At 43.2% G+C, this 16,513-nt stretch overlaps 1 protein-coding gene across 2 annotated transcripts in view; it reads right to left on the minus strand.

Moving 5' to 3' along the window:
- The window catches only part of CTNNA2 (catenin alpha 2), a 918,592-nt gene that overhangs the window by 863,031 nt on the left and 39,048 nt on the right, over window positions 1-16,513 (minus strand). The window lies entirely within an intron of this gene.

The raw sequence follows: 16,513 nt of genomic DNA on the forward strand, positions 1-16,513 counted from the left end.
ATTTATGCGCTAAGTGTCTTAGTTTTTTTTCATATTTTCTAGAGCAGCAATGCAATTCTAATTTCATGTATTTTATATTTGCATGCTATAGCGTTACAGAGTGCAACTTTATTTGTTAGTGTGCTGTCACTAACTGACAGAAGGTATCCAGTTCTTTGTGCAGGACCAGTCGAAAATTACCTAAGACTTGTCTTGAAGGGAAATTCTCATCATGAAAAGTTATGGCATATGGCTAGGATAAGCCATCACGTTATGATCGATAAGGATCCAAACTCTGAGACTCCCAACAAGGATAGGTAGAAGGGGTCCCAGCACAGGCACAAGTTTTCCCTGCAAAGTCGCACTCAAAAAAACATTAAGCTGTGCTTCCAAAATGCCTTTACAAAACTGAAATACCCAATAAAGTGCCTACAATGAAAAAAAGCAGCATATTAACATTTTTATGGATTTTAGGGTCCACAGTAAAAGAATTACCGGCTCAAGCTATATTGCGTAAATCTAGTGGCTCTATTTCATAAATTCGAAAAAAATCACCCAAAATGTTGATTTTCAACAGCTATAGCAAGTGCCAACATGACAGATGGCAAGCTATGTACAGTGCTTCTTAAAAATCAAAGAAAATGATTGGCCACCTAGGCAACCAGCGTAGGAACGGTAAGATCGCAGCGTATCACCTGTCATTTTTAGCTTTACGACATCTATAATGCCTGTCATGATATTCTGTTTCATAGTAATAAGGTTTGCTGTGTGTACATGCTATGTGCCCAGATGTTTCCACCAATATGAAAACATTATGCCTTCCAGATCTCAAAGAAAACCCATAGATCTCATTCCCGACCCAGTCTAGTTCCTTCTTCATGCATTGATCCTCCACAGTTTTTACTGTCAATCACTTATCTTGTTCTTCTCCTCTACTGCAAATATCCTCCTAACAATGGAATGAATAAAGAATAATGTTTATAGGTGGAGGAGGTAAAGCCGACCCCGGTGGCTGCTCCAGTACTAAAAAGCTGCAATATCGCAGACGGTTGTGGATTTCCTTCAGCTCAGGTTGTCTAAACACACACATTAACGGGGGGAAAAGCAGACACCTCTGTTCCCGGAGAAGTGGATGGAAACATGACAAGATATGGGAGCATGGCTTACTTATCACACTGTAGTGTTAATGCATAAAGCCTGTTCTTCGCCATTAGGCTAGACTGTTTTCTGAAGGTTATTGAGCTACACGTTGATATTTATGCTCCTGGATGTAACTGCTTGATGGACATGGAGAACTTTCATGCCCTACAGGCACAATCTGTCACCATATCGGGCGCTGTTCTCACATAAGATTTCAGCCAAACATTGGCATATATCACAGGAAGAGAAAAACAGATAAATGTTGGTTTGGAGAAAAAGATTGTGATGTCCACCAGTACTGAGGATCTGGCAATAGATAATCTGTAGTTATAGCCTACTATTGAGTCACTTTGCATCAAGACAAGGTTCACAATAAAAATGCTGAGATATTGCTTAGCGGGTCCAGCCACAATTCTGTTTAATGTTAAAAGTGACTGTTGTTAAAGAATTTTTTAGTTTTTTTATTAAATGTCAAAATAGCGCCACTTTTGCCTATATGGCTCATACTCACATGCGAGAAACTTGGACGAGTCTCGCACGTCAATACCCGGCACTGCCCCCGGCACTCAGGAGCGCAGTGTGTGGCTGCATGTATTTCTATGCAGCTGAATGCTCCTCTCCTGAGTGCCGGTGGCAGTGCCGGGTATTGATGTGCGAGACTCGTCCAAGTTTCTCGCATGTGTGTTTGAGCCCTTATGCAGCATTTGGTATTGCATTTGTAACCAAATTATTGGATGATAATCACTTAAATTGTGGAACAATCTACGGGTACAAGTGGCCCCATTTCTGGAAGTTAGGTCAGACCCTATTGCTTATTTAATACCTTTTAAAACAAAAAAAATGGTTGCATAGAAATAGAGAATCATAGCTGCCTTTACCCCAAAACAGCACCAAAACTGTCAACATAGTGTGCAATTGTTCCTATACACCATTCACCTCAATGTAGGTGAGTGACAATACCAGAGACAACGCTTGGACTTCTGAAGGGAAACAATTATGATGTTCTAATTCTGGACAGTCCCCTTACTACAGGCTCTGCTTTAATTGTTATAAACAGTGCCAAATGTGTCAACCGGTTGTGCCAGGTGTTACAAGGAGAAAATAAGAGACAGGAGAAGAAAGAGGTCGGATAAAAGGGTTAAACGAATCTGTCAGTAGAATTAACCATCCTCAGCCATCTATATGGGCATGTAGGTCATAGGGAGCTGAATAAAATGATGAATTGATATCTGTGATTTGGTGTCTTATTCCAGAGATATTCACATTTTTCTTTTATGTAAATGAGCTGTTCCAGGCTAAGGGCCAGACATAGACCTCCATGGGAATCTGCCTTCAAGGCTTATTTTTAAGTAAAGGGGGAGTTACCAGTGTGATGTGTAATGGCCGCGTTCTGCTCTCCTTATTTCACTGGAGAGCTGTGTATGATTATAACTGACACCTTTGCAAGTTCCTCAGCTTCAGCTTCCATCACGCAAACAACCAAGAATGCAATACTGCAGAGCTGTGAGAGCTGCAGCAAATGAGTTTGTAAAGAGACAAAGTTCAGTTCTATTGTTTTGTTTTATATACATGTCTCACACTGGTAATTCCACCTTTAATTTAAAATATGTTCTGGGGCAGATTGTTTTGCAGATCACTGTCAAGCCTGTAGCTTGGAGCAGCACATTTACTTAAAAGAAAAATATGGATTTTGCTAGAATAAGACATCGGATCGTAGATATCAAGGTATCGTTTTAGTCATCTTCCTATGACCTGCATGCCCATAGAGACAGGTTAGTAGGGTGGATCCTACTGACAGTTTCCCTTTAAAAACAATGACAAAAAAGAAGGGAAGAGAGGAATAAGAGTAATTTAAAATCAGAAAAAGAAGGCAAATAAGGTGGAAAAAAAATGAAAAGCGCATTTAGGAAAGAGGATGAGAAAGGTGAACAGATGAGAAAAATGGGGGGAGAGGAATATGTACACCATGTTCCAAATTATTATGCAAATGATATTTTTCTCTGATTTTCCTAAGGGATCGGTGTAAATGACAGTCAGTCTAATAAAAGTCATCACCCGTTAGAGTATACATCAACTTTTATTGAAGAAACCTCCCAATGATACCAGTACAACCTCCAAAATGAATAAAAACTCAAAATGCACTGTTCCAAATTATTAGGCACAGTAGAATTTCTAAACATTTGATATGTTTTAACCCCTTCCTGACATCCGACGTACTATCCCGTCCACGGTACCCGGGCCCGTATGACCGTGGACGGGATAGTACGTCTACCGCGATCAGCGGCGCCCACGTGGTGAGCGCCGCTGATCGCGCCCGGGTGTCAGCTGATTATCACAGCTGACACCCGGCACTATGTGTCAGGGGCGGTCACGGACCGCCCCCGACACGTTAACCCCTTGCACACCGCGATCAAACATGATCGCGGTGTACCGGGAGTTAAAGGGAAGCATCGGTAGGGAGGGGGCTCCCTCCGTGCTTCCCTGAGCCCCCCACGGCAGCGCAATGTGCAGCGCTGCTGCGGGGGGCTCCTATCCTCCAGGCCCCCGAATCCAAGATGGCGACGGGGGCCTTCGGGAACCTGAGGAAGCTGGCTTCCTCAGTGCCTGCAAAGCGCAGGCAAGAGGAAGTCTTCTTCAATGCCTGTGACAGATTGCTGATCTGTCACAGTGATCTGTGATGTGACAGATCAGCGATCTGTCACAGGACAGTGATGTCCCACCTGGGACTATGTAATAAAGTAAAAAAAAAAATTTAAAAAAATGTAAAAATAAATTTAAAAAAATCGCCAAATAAATTAGAAAAAAAAAAAAAAAAATATTCCCCCAATAAATCCATTTTTTGGAAATAATAAAAAAAAACAATAAAAGTACACATATTAGGTATCGCCGCGTCCGTAATGACCAGCCCTATAAAACTGTCCCATTAGTTAACCCTTTTAGCGAACCCCTTAAAAAATAAAAATAAAAAACGAAGCAAAAAATAATGATTTATTATCATACCACCAAACAAAAAGTGTAATAACGCGCGATCAAAAAGACGCATATAAATATCCATGGTACCGCTGAAAACGTCATCTTGTCCCGCAAAAAACGAGCCATGATACAGCATCATCAGCGAAAAAATAAAAAAGTTATAGCTCACAGAATAAAGCGATGCAAAAATAATTATTTTTTATATAAATAGTTTTCATTGCATAAAACCGACAAAAACATAAAAAAACGACCTAAATGAGGTATCGCTGTAACCGTACTGACCCGAAGAATAAAACCGCTTTATCAATTTTACCGCACGCGGAATGGTGTAAACGCACCCCCCCAAAAGAAATTCATGAAACGCTGGTTTTTGTTCATTCTGCGTCCCAAAAATAGGAATAAAAAGCGATCAAAAAATGTCACGTGCCCGAAAATGGTACCAATAAAAAACGTCAACTCGTCCCGCAAAAAATAAGACCTCACATGACTCAGTGGGTCAAAATACGGAAAAATTATAGCTCTCAATATGTGGTGATGCAAAAACTATTTTACAATAAAAAGCGTCTTTTAGCGTCTGACAGCTTCCAAACATAAAAACCGCCATAAATAGTAAGTCAAACCCCCCGTTATCACCCCCTTAGTTAGGGAAAAATAATAAAACTAAAAAAAAAGTATTTATCTCCATTTTCCCGTTAGGGTAAGGCTGTGTGCACACGCTGCGGATTAGGTGCGGATTTTGTAAAATCCGCAGGTGAAACCGCAGGTCAAAAGACCTGCGGTTTTACCTGCGGATTGCTCTGCGGTTTTGTCCTGCGGTTTTTCATCTCCTCAATAGAGGAGATGGCAAACCGCAGGAGAATCCGCAGAAAGAATTGACATGTCAATTCTTTCTGCGGATTGAAAACCGCAGATAATCCGCGCGGAAAATTCCGCACCGTCTGCACTGCGGTTTTTGATTCCCATAGGGAATCATGGTACTGTACACCGCAGCAAAAACTGCTGCTGGTCCGCAGCGGCCAAAACTGCTGCGGAACCGCAGCAAAATCCGCAGTGTGTGCACACAGCCTTAGGGTTAGGGCTAGGGTAAGGGCTAGGGTTAGGGCTAGGGTTAGGGTTAGGGCTAGGGTTAGGGCTAGGGTTAGGGCTAGGGTTAGGGCTAGGGTTAGGGCTCAGATTAGGGTTAGGGGTGTGTTGGAGTTAGGGTTGGAGTTATAATTGGGGGTTTCCACTGTTTGGGCACATCAGGGGCTCTCCAAATGCAACATGGCGTCTGATCTCAATTCCAGCCAATTCTGAGTTGAAAAAGTCAAATGGTGCGCCTTCCCTTCCAAGCTCTGCCATGCGCCCAAACAGTGTTTTACCCCCACATGTAGGGTATCAACCTACTCAGGACAAATTGCAAAAAAAATTTTGGGGTCCAATTTCTCCTGTTACCCTTAGGAAAATAAAAAATTGGTGGCAAAAATATCATTTTTGTGGAAAAAAATGATTTTTTTATTTTCACGTCCGAGTGTTATAAACTTCTGTGAAACACTTGGGGGTTCAAAGTGCTCACCACACATCTAGATAAGTTCCGTGGGGGGTCTAGTGTCCAAAATGGGGTCACTTGTGGGGAGTTTCAATAGTTTAGGTACATCAGGGGCTCTCCAAACGCACATGACACCCGCAGACCATTCCATCAAAGTCTGCATTCCAAAACGTCACTGCTTCCCTTCCGAGCCCCGACGTGTGTCCATACAGTAGTTTTCTCCCACATATGGGGTGTCATCGTACTCAGGCCAAATTGGAAAACAACTTTTGGGGTCCAATTTCTCCTGTTACCCTTGGGAAAATGAAAAAATTGGGGACTAATTGATCATGTTTCTGGAAAAAATACGATTTTTTTATTTTCATGCCCTGGCATTATAAACTTCAGTGAAGCCCTTGGGGGTTCAAAGTGCTCACCTCACATCTAGATAAGTTCCTTAGTGGGTCTAGTTTTCAAAATGGGGTCATTTGTGAGGGGTTTCCACTGTTTAGGTACATTAGGGGCTCTCCAAAGGCAACATGACACCCGCAGACCATTCCATCAAAGTCTGCATTCCAAAACGTCACTACTTCCCTTCCGAGCCCCGACGTGTGCCCATACAGTAGTTTTCTCCCACATATGGGGTATCAGCATACTCAGGACAAATTGGACAACAACTTTTGTGGTCCAATTTCTCCTGGTACCCTTGGGAAAATAAAAAAATGGTGACTAAAAGATCATGTTTGTGGAAAAAATACGAATTTTTTATTTTCACGCCCGGGCGTTATAAACTTCTGTGAAGCACTGGGGGGTTCAAAGTGCTCACCACACATCTAGATAAGTTCCTTGGGGGGTCTAGTTTCCAAAATGGTGTCATTTGTGGGGGGTTTCCACTGTTTTGGTACATTAGGGGTTTTCCAAACGCGACATGGTGTCCGATCTCAATTCCAGCCAAAAAAGTCAAATGGCGCTGCTTCCCTTCCGAGCTCTGCCATTCACCCAAATAGTGGTTTACCCCCACATGTGGGGTATCAGCGTACTCAGGACAAATTGCACAATAACTTTTAGGGTCCTGTTACCCTTGGAAAAATAAGAATTGAGGGTGAAAAGATCATTTTTGTGGAAAAAATATGATTTTTTAATTGTATGGCTTTATGTTATAAACTTCTGTGAAGCCCATGGGGGTTCAAAGTTCTCACCACACATCTAGATAAGTTCCTTAGGGGGTCTAGTTTCCAAAATGGGGTCACTTGTAGGGGGTTTCCACTGTTTAGGTACATCAGGGACTCTCCAAACGTGACATGGCGTCCAATCTGAATTCCAGCCAATTTTGCATTGAAAAAGTCAAACGGCGCTCCTTCCATTCTGAGCTCTGCCATGCACCGAAACAGTCGTTCCCCCCACATATCAGGTATCTGCGTACTCAGGACAAATTGCACAATAACTTTTGCAGTCCAATTTCTCCTGTTACCCTTGGTAAAATAAAAAAAATTGAACCTGAATTATTTTTTTTATGAAAAAAAGTTAGATGTTCATTTTTTTTAAATATTCAAAAAAATTCCTGTGACGCACCTAAAGGGTTAATAAACTTCTTGAATGTGGTTTTGAGCACATTAAGGGGTGCAGTTTTTAGAATGGTGTCACTTTTGGGTATTTTCTATCATATAGACCCCTCAAAGTGGCTTCAAATGTGATGTGGTCCTAAAAATAAAATGGTGTTGTAAAAATGAGAAATTGCTGGTCAACTTTTAACCCTTATAACTTCCTAACAAAAAAAATTTTGGTTCCAAAATTGTGCTGATGTAAAGTAAACATGTGGGAAATGTTACTTATCAAGTTTTTTGTGTGCCGTATCTCTGTGATTTAAGGGCATAAAACTTCAAAGTTGGAAAATTGCAAAATTTTCAAAATTTTTGCCAAATTTCCATTTTTTTCACAAATAAACGCAAGTTATTTGAATGAAATTTTACCACTAACATGAAGTACAATATGTCACGAGAAAACAATGTCAGAATCACCGGGATCCATGGAAGCGTTCCAGAGTTATGACCTCATAAAGGTACAGTGGTCAGAATTGTAAAAATTGGCCCGGTCATGAACGTGCAAACCACCCTTGGGGGTGAAGGGGTTAAAGAACTGAAAATGCTCAGTTGTGGAATTTGCAGCATTAGGAGGTCACATTCACCGAACAAAAAAGCTATTTAACTCCAAAACATCCTAACAGGCCAAGTTACATGTTAACATAGGAACCCTTCTTTGATATCGCCTCAACAATTCTTGCATACATTGAACTTGTGTGTTTTTGGAGAGTTTCTGCTTGTATTTCTTTGCATGAAGTCAGAGTAGCCTCCCAGAGCTGCTGTTTTGATTTGAACTGCCTCCCACCCTCATAGATCTTTTGCTAGATGATACTCCAAAGGTTCTCTATAGGGATGAGGTCAGGGAAAGATGGTGGCCACAGTTATGTGGGGATTAGAGTTGAGCGAAACAGGTCGGTCAGATTCAAAAGTCGCTGAATTTCACCAAAGTCGAGTTTCATGAAACGAAACCCGACCACAGTGTGAAGTCGGCCATGCGGTCGGCCACCCAAGCGCCAAAGTTGTGTTTTGCCGAATGCTTGCACGTGACTTTTTTCAGCCAATGAGAGAAGCAGAGCATAGCAGGAGCATAGCTGGAGTGGGAGTGGGAGAGAGAGAGAGGGAGGGAGAGGGAGAGAGGGAAGAGAGAGAAGAGAGAGAGATTTCGCCGACTCTAGGGTTAAAATTCATGCCAGGTGTGTTTACAGTCCTCCACTCACTGCCGACTTTTCTCCCCATTGACTTGCATTGGGTTTCAAGTTTCACGACTTTTCCCTATAGTCGGCCGATTTAGTTCGACTCGACTTTTGAGAAAGTCGGGTTTCATGAAGCCCGACTCGACGCTAAAAAAGGCATAGTCGCTCATCTCTAGTGGGGATCATATGGAAATGCAGCTGAGTTGGGTGTGCTGCATGAGGACTCAGTGTGGCGGCCTGACATACAGTGGGGAAAAAGTATTTAGTCAGCCACCAATTGTGCAAGTTCTCCCACTTAAAACGATGAGAGATTCCTGTAATTGACATCATAGGTAGACCACAACTATGAGAGTCAAAATGAGAAAACAAATCCAGTGTGCAGGTCATTCACTGGGTCCCTCGTGTGGTTCTGGGATTTTTGCCTATCGTTCTTGTGATCATTTTGACCCCACGGAGTGAGATCTTGCATGGAGCACCAGATTGAGGGAGATTATCAGTGGTCTTGTATGTCTTCCATTTTCTTATTATTGCTCCCACAGTTGATTTCATCACACCAGGTTGCTTGCCTATTGCAGATTCAGTCTTCCCAGCCTGGTGCAGGGCTACAATTTTGTTCCTGGTGTCCTTCGACAGCTCTTTGGTCTTCACCATAGTGGAGTTTGGAGTGTGACTGTTTGAGGATGTGGTAAGTGGAAAAAATGGTTAGCACTCGACTTTTTGGGAAATGGTGCCAGTGAAAGTAACCCGAGGTCCCATAAGCATAAGTTCAGAGAAAATCACTGCACACGTACAAGAAAAATAATGCCTCAGGTGAGTTTATTGCTGATAGGTGAAGCGACAATTTAAACGACGTTTCGGCCAATCATTGGCCTTTATCATATAGTCGTCTTTTCAAAAAAGCAGCATGGGAAAACCAGGTAAGTAGTGTCACCACAATGCAATATGATATGTCAGAGCCTATTGGGTTCAGTTTAGAGTCAATGCCCAGTGTATGCAGTGGGTTCAGGAGGAGCCACTCTCCAGAGAGTATGGGCTTGACTCATGGGTGGCGCAGTGGACGGTGCAGACACTTCTGTGTCCCAGCGGTTGTTTGAGGTTGTGGACAGGTGTCTTTTATGCTGATAATAAGTTCAAACAGGTGGCATTACTACAGGTAATGAGTGGAGGACAGAGGAGCCTCTTAACCCCTTCCTGCCATCCGACGTACTATCCCGTCCATGGGACCTGGGCCCCTATACCCATGGACGGGATAGTACGTCTCAGCGATCAGCGGCGCCCACGTGGTGAGCGCCGCTGATCGCGGCCAGGTGTCAGCTGATTATCACAGCTGACACCCGGCACAATGTGTCAGGGGCGGTCACGGACCGCCCCAGACACATTAACCCCTTGCACACCGCGATCAAACATGATCGCGGTGTACCGGGAGTTAAAGGGAAGCATCGGCAGGGAGGGGGCTCCCTCCGTGCTTCCCTGAGCCCCCCACGGCAGCGCAATGTGCAGCGCTGCTGCAGGGGGCTCCTTTCCTGCAGGCCCCCGAATACAAGATGGCGACGGGGGCCTTCGGGGGCCTGCAGGAAGCTGGCTTCCTCAGTGCCTGCAAAGCGCAGGCATGAGGAAGCCTTTTGCAGTGCCTGTGTCAGATCGCTGATCTGTCACAGTGATCTGTGATGTGACAGATCAGCGATCTGTCACAGGACAGTGATGTCCCACCTGGGACTATGTAATAAAGTAAAAAAAAATTTAAAAAAAGTGTAAAAATAATTTTAAAAATATCGCCAAATAAATTAGTAAAAAAAAAAATATTCCCCAATAAATTCATTTTTTGAAAATAAAAAAAAAAACAATAAAAGTACACATATTAGGTATCGCCGCGTCCGTAACGACCCGCCCTATAAAACTGTCCCATTAGTTAACCCCTTTAGCAAACCCCTTAAAAAATAAAAATAAAAAGCGAAGCAAAAAATAATGATTTATTATCATACCGCCAAACAAAAAGTGTAATAACGCGCGATCAGAAAGACGCATATAAATATCCATGGTACCACTGAAAACGTCATCTTGTCCCGCAAAAAACGAGCCACCACACAGCATCATCAGCAAAAAAATAAAAAAGTTATAGCTCGCAGAATAAAGCGATGCAAAAATAATTATTTTTTATATAAAATAGTTTTCATTGCATAAAACCGACAAAACATAAAAAAACAACCTAAATGAGGTATCGCTGTAACCGTACTGACCCGAAGAATAAAAACGCTTTATCAATTTTTCCGCACGCGGAACGGTGTAAACGCACTCCCCCAAAAGAAATTCATGAAACGCTGGTTTTTGCTCATTCTGCGTCCCAAAAATCGGAATAAAAAGCGATCAAAAAATGTCACGTGCCCGAAAATGAAACCGATAAAAACGTCAACTCGTCCCGCAAAAAATAAGACCTCACATGACTCGGTGGGTCAAAATACGGAAAAATTATAGCTCTCAATATGTGGTGATGCAAAAACTATTTTTACAATAAAAAGTGTCTTTTAGCGTGCGACAGCTGCCAAACATAAAAACCGCCATAAATAGTAAATCAAACCCCCCGTTATCACCCGCTTAGTTAGGGAAAAATAATAAAATAAAAAAAAATGTATTTATTTCCATTTTTCCATTAGGGTTAGGGTTAGGGCTAGGGTTAGGGCTAGGGTTAGGGTTAGGGTTAGGGCTAGGGTTAGGGCTAGGGTTAGGGTTAGGGCTAGGGTTAGGGTTAGGGCTAGGGTTAGGGCTTGGGTTAGGGCTAGGGTTAGGGTTAGGGCTGAGATTAGGGTTAGGGGTGTGTTGGGGTTCGGGTTGGAGTTAGAATTGGGGGTTTCCACTGTTTGGCCACATCAGGGGCTCTCCAAATTCAACATTGCATCTGATCTCTATTCCAGCCAATTCTGAGTTGAAAAAGTCATATGGTGCTCCTTCCCTTCCAAGCTCTGCCATGCACCCAAACAGTGTAGGAAAATAAAAAATTGGGGGCAAAAATATCATTTTTGTGGAAAAAAATGATTTTTTTATTTCCACGTCCGAGCGTTATAAACTTCTGTGAAGCACTTGGGGGATCAAAGTGCTCACCACACATCTAGATAAGTTCCGTGGGGGGGTCTAGTGTCCAAAATGGGGTCACTTGTGGGGAGTTTCAAAAGTTTAGGTACATCAGGGGCTCTCCAAACGCACATGACACCCGCAGACCATTCCATCAAAGTCTGCATTCCAAAACGTCACTGCTTCCCTTCCGAGCCCCGACGTGTGTCCATACAGTAGTTTTCTCCCACATATGGGGTGTCAGCGTACTCATGACAAATTGGACAACTTTTGGGGTCCAATTTCTCCTGTTACCCTTGGGAAAATGAAAAAATTGGGGACTAATTGATCATGTTTGTGGAAAAAATACGATTTTTTTATTTTCATGCCCGGGCATTATAAAGTTCTGTGAAGCCCTTGGGGGTTCAAAGTGCTCACCACACATCTAGATAAGTTCCTTAGTGGTTGTCGTTTCCAAAATGGGGTCATTTGTGGGTGTTTCCACTGTTTAGGTACATTAGGGGCTCTCCAAAGGCAACATGACACCCACAGACCATTCCATCAAAGTCTGCATTCCAAAACGTCACTACTTCCCTTCCGAGCCCTGACGTGTATCCATACAGTAGTTTTCTCCCACATATGGGGTGTCAGCGTACTCAGGACAAATTGGAAAACAACGTTTGGGGTTCAATTTCTCCTGTTACCCTTGGGAAAATAAAAAAATTGGGGACTAATTGATCATGTTTGTGGAAAAAATACGATTTTTTTATTTTCATGCCCTGGCATTATAAAGTTCTGTGAAGCCCTTGGGGGTTCAAAGTGCTCACCTCACATCTAGATAAGTTCCTTAGGGGGTCTAGTTTTCAAAATGGGGTCATTTGTGGGGGGTTCCACTGTTTAGGTACATTAGGGGCTCTCCAAAGGCAACATGACACCCACAGACCATTCCATCAAAGTCTGCATTCCAAAACGTCACTACTTCCCTTCCGAGCCCTGACGTGTATCCATACAGTAGTTTTCTCCCACATATGGGGTGTCAGCGTACTCAGGACAAATTGGAAAACAACTTTTGGGTTTCAATTTCTCCTGTTACCCTTGGGAAAATAAAAAAATTGGGGACTAATTGATCATGTTTGTGGAAAAAATACGATTTTTTTATTTTCATGCCCTGGCATTATAAACTTCTGTGAAGCCCTTGGGGGTTCAAAGTGCTCACCTCACATCTAGATAAGTTCCTTAGGGGGTCTAGTTTTCAAAATGGGGTCATTTGTGGGGGGTTCCACTGTTTAGGTACATTAGGGGCTCTCCAAGGGCAACATGACACCCGCAGACCATTCCATCAATGTCTGCATTCCAAAACGTCACTACTTCCCTTCCGAGCCCCGACGTGTGCCCATACAGTAGTTTTCTCCCACATATGGGGTATCAGCATACTCAGGACAAATTGGACAACAACTTTTGTGGTCCAATTTCTCCTGGTACCCTTGGGAAAATAAAAAAATGGTGACTAAAAGATCATGTTTGTGGAAAAAATACGAATTTTTTATTTTCACGCCCGGGCGTTATAAACTTCTGTGAAGCACTGGGGGGTTCAAAGTGCTCACCACACATCTAGATAAGTTCCTTGGGGGGTCTAGTTTCCAAAATGGTGTCATTTGTGGGGGGTTTCCACTGTTTTGGTAAATTAGGGGTTTTCCAAACGCGACATGGTGTCCGATCTCAATTCCAGCCAAAAAAGTCAAATGGCGCTGCTTCCCTTCCGAGCTCTGCCATTCACCCAAATAGTGGTTTACCCCCACATGTGGGGTATCAGCGTACTCAGGACAAATTGCACAATAACTTTTAGGGTCCTGTTACCCTTGGAAAAATAAGAATTGAGGGTGAAAAGATCATTTTTGTGGAAAAAATATGATTTTTTAATTGTATGGCTTTATGTTATAAACTTCTGTGAAGCCCATGGGGGTTCAAAGTTCTCACCACACATCTAGATAAGTTCCTTAGGGGGTCTAGTTTCCAAAATGGGGTCACTTGTAGGGGGTTTCCACTGTTTAGGTACATCAGGGACTCTCCAAACGTGACATGGCGTCCAATCTGAATTCCAGCCAATTTTGCATTGAAAAAGTCAAACGGCGCTCCTTCCATTCTGAGCTCTGCCATGCACCGAAACAGTCGTTCCCCCCACATATCAGGTATCTGCGTACTCAGGACAAATTGCACAATAACTTTTGCAGTCCAATTTCTCCTGTTACCCTTGGTAAAATAAAAAAAATTGAACCTGAATTATTTTTTTTATGAAAAAAAGATAGATGTTCATTTTTTTTAAATATTCAAAAAAATTCCTGTGACGCACCTAAAGGGTTAATAAACTTCTTGAATGTGGTTTTGAGCACATTAAGGGGTGCAGTTTTTAGAATGGTGTCACTTTTGGGTATTTTCTATCATATAGACCCCTCAAAGTGGCTTCAAATGTGATGTGGTCCTAAAAATAAAATGGTGTTGTAAAAATGAGAAATTGCTGGTCAACTTTTAACCCTTATAACTTCCTAACAAAAAAAAATTTTGGTTCCAAAATTGTGCTGATGTAAAGTAAACATGTGGGAAATGTTACTTATCAAGTTTTTTGTGTGCCGTATCTCTGTGATTTAAGGGCATAAAACTTCAAAGTTGGAAAATTGCAAAATTTTCAAAATTTTTGCCAAATTTCCATTTTTTTCACAAATAAACGCAAGTTATTTGAATGAAATTTTACCACTAACATGAAGTACAATATGTCACGAGAAAACAATGTCAGAATCACCGGGATCCATGGAAGCGTTCCAGAGTTATGACCTCATAAAGGTACAGTGGTCAGAATTGTAAAAATTGGCCCGGTCATGAACGTGCAAACCACCCTTGGGGGTGAAGGGGTTAAAGAACTGAAAATGCTCAGTTGTGGAATTTGCAGCATTAGGAGGTCACATTCACCGAACAAAAAAGCTATTTAACTCCAAAACATCCTAACAGGCCAAGTTACATGTTAACATAGGAACCCTTCTTTGATATCGCCTCAACAATTCTTGCATACATTGAACTTGTGTGTTTTTGGAGAGTTTCTGCTTGTATTTCTTTGCATGAAGTCAGAGTAGCCTCCCAGAGCTGCTGTTTTGATTTGAACTGCCTCCCACCCTCATAGATCTTTTGCTAGATGATACTCCAAAGGTTCTCTATAGGGATGAGGTCAGGGAAAGATGGTGGCCACAGTTATGTGGGGATTAGAGTTGAGCGAAACAGGTCGGTCAGATTCAAAAGTCGCTGAATTTCACCAAAGTCGAGTTTCATGAAACGAAACCCGACCACAGTGTGAAGTCGGCCATGCAGTCGGCTACCCAAACGCCAAAGTTGTGTTTTGCCGAATGCTTGCACGTGACTTTTTTCAGCCAATGAGAGAAGCAGAGCATAGCAGGAGCATAGCTGGAGTGGGAGTGGGAGAGAGAGAGAGGGAGGGAGAGGGAGAGAGGGAAGAGAGAGAAGAGAGAGAGATTTTGCCGCCTCTAGGGTTAAAATTCATGCCAGGTGTGTTTACAGTCCTCCACTCACTGCCGACTTTTCTCCCCATTGACTTGCATTGGGTTTCAAGTTTCACGACTTTTCCCTATAGTCGGCCGATTTAGTTCGACTCGACTTTTGAGAAAGTCGGGTTTCATGAAGCCCGACTCGACGCTAAAAAAGGCATAGTCGCTCATCTCTAGTGGGGATCATATGGAAATGCAGCTGAGTTGGGTGTGCTGCATGAGGACTCAGTGTGGCGGCCTGACATACAGTGGGGAAAAAGTATTTAGTCAGCCACCAATTGTGCAAGTTCTCCCACTTAAAACGATGAGAGATTCCTGTAATTGACATCATAGGTAGACCACAACTATGAGAGTCAAAATGAGAAAACAAATCCAGTGTGCAGGTCATTCACTGGGTCCCTCGTGTGGTTCTGGGATTGTTGCCTATCGTTCTTGTGATCATTTTGACCCCACGGAGTGAGATCTTGCATGGAGCACCAGATTGAGGGAGATTATCAGTGGTCTTGTATGTCTTCCATTTTCTTATTATTGCTCCCACAGTTGATTTCATCACACCAGGTTGCTTGCCTATTGCAGATTCAGTCTTCCCAGCCTGGTGCAGGGCTACAATTTTGTTCCTGGTGTCCTTCGACAGCTCTTTGGTCTTCACCATAGTGGAGTTTGGAGTGTGACTGTTTGAGGATGTGGTAAGTGGAAAAAATGGTTAGCACTCGACTTTTTGGGAAATGGTGCCAGTGAAAGTAACCCGAGGTCCCATAAGCATAAGTTCAGAGAAAATCACTGCACACGTACAAGAAAAATAATGCCTCAGGTGAGTTTATTGCTGATAGGTGAAGCGACAATTTAAACGACGTTTCGGCCAATCATTGGCCTTTATCATATAGTCGTCTTTTCAAAAAAGCAGCATGGGAAAACCAGGTAAGTAGTGTCACCACAATGCAATATGATATGTCAGAGCCTATTGGGTTCAGTTTAGAGTCAATGCCCAGTGTATGCAGTGGGTTCAGGAGGAGCCACTCTCCAGAGAGTATGGGCTTGACTCATGGGTGGCGCAGTGGAGGGTGCAGACACTTCTGTGTCCCAGCGGTTGTTTGAGGTTGTGGACAGGTGTCTTTTATGCTGATAATAAGTTCAAACAGGTGGCATTACTACAGGTAATGAGTGGAGGACAGAGGAGCCTCTTAACCCCTTCCTGCCATCCGACGTACTATCCCGTCCATGGGACCTGGGCCCCTATACCCATGGACGGGATAGTACGTCTCAGCGATCAGCGGCGCCCACGTGGTGAGCGCCGCTGATCGTGGCCAGGTGTCAGCTGATTATCACAGCTGACACCCGGCACAATGTGTCAGGGGCGGTCACGGACCGCCCCAGACACATTAACCCCTTGCACACCGCGATCAAACATGATCGCGGTGTACCGGGAGTTAAAGGGAAGCATCGGCAGGGAGGGGGCTCCCTCTGTGCTTCCCTGAGCCCTCCACGGCAGCGCAATGTGCAGCGCTGCTGCAGGGGGCTCCTTTCCTGCAGGCCCCCGAATACAAG

Source organism: Dendrobates tinctorius, unplaced genomic scaffold, assembly GCF_039654945.1.
Source record: "Dendrobates tinctorius isolate UK_male_01 unplaced genomic scaffold, ASM3965494v1 ptg000095l, whole genome shotgun sequence".
In the NCBI taxonomy this organism is placed as follows: Eukaryota; Metazoa; Chordata; class Amphibia; order Anura; family Dendrobatidae; genus Dendrobates; species Dendrobates tinctorius.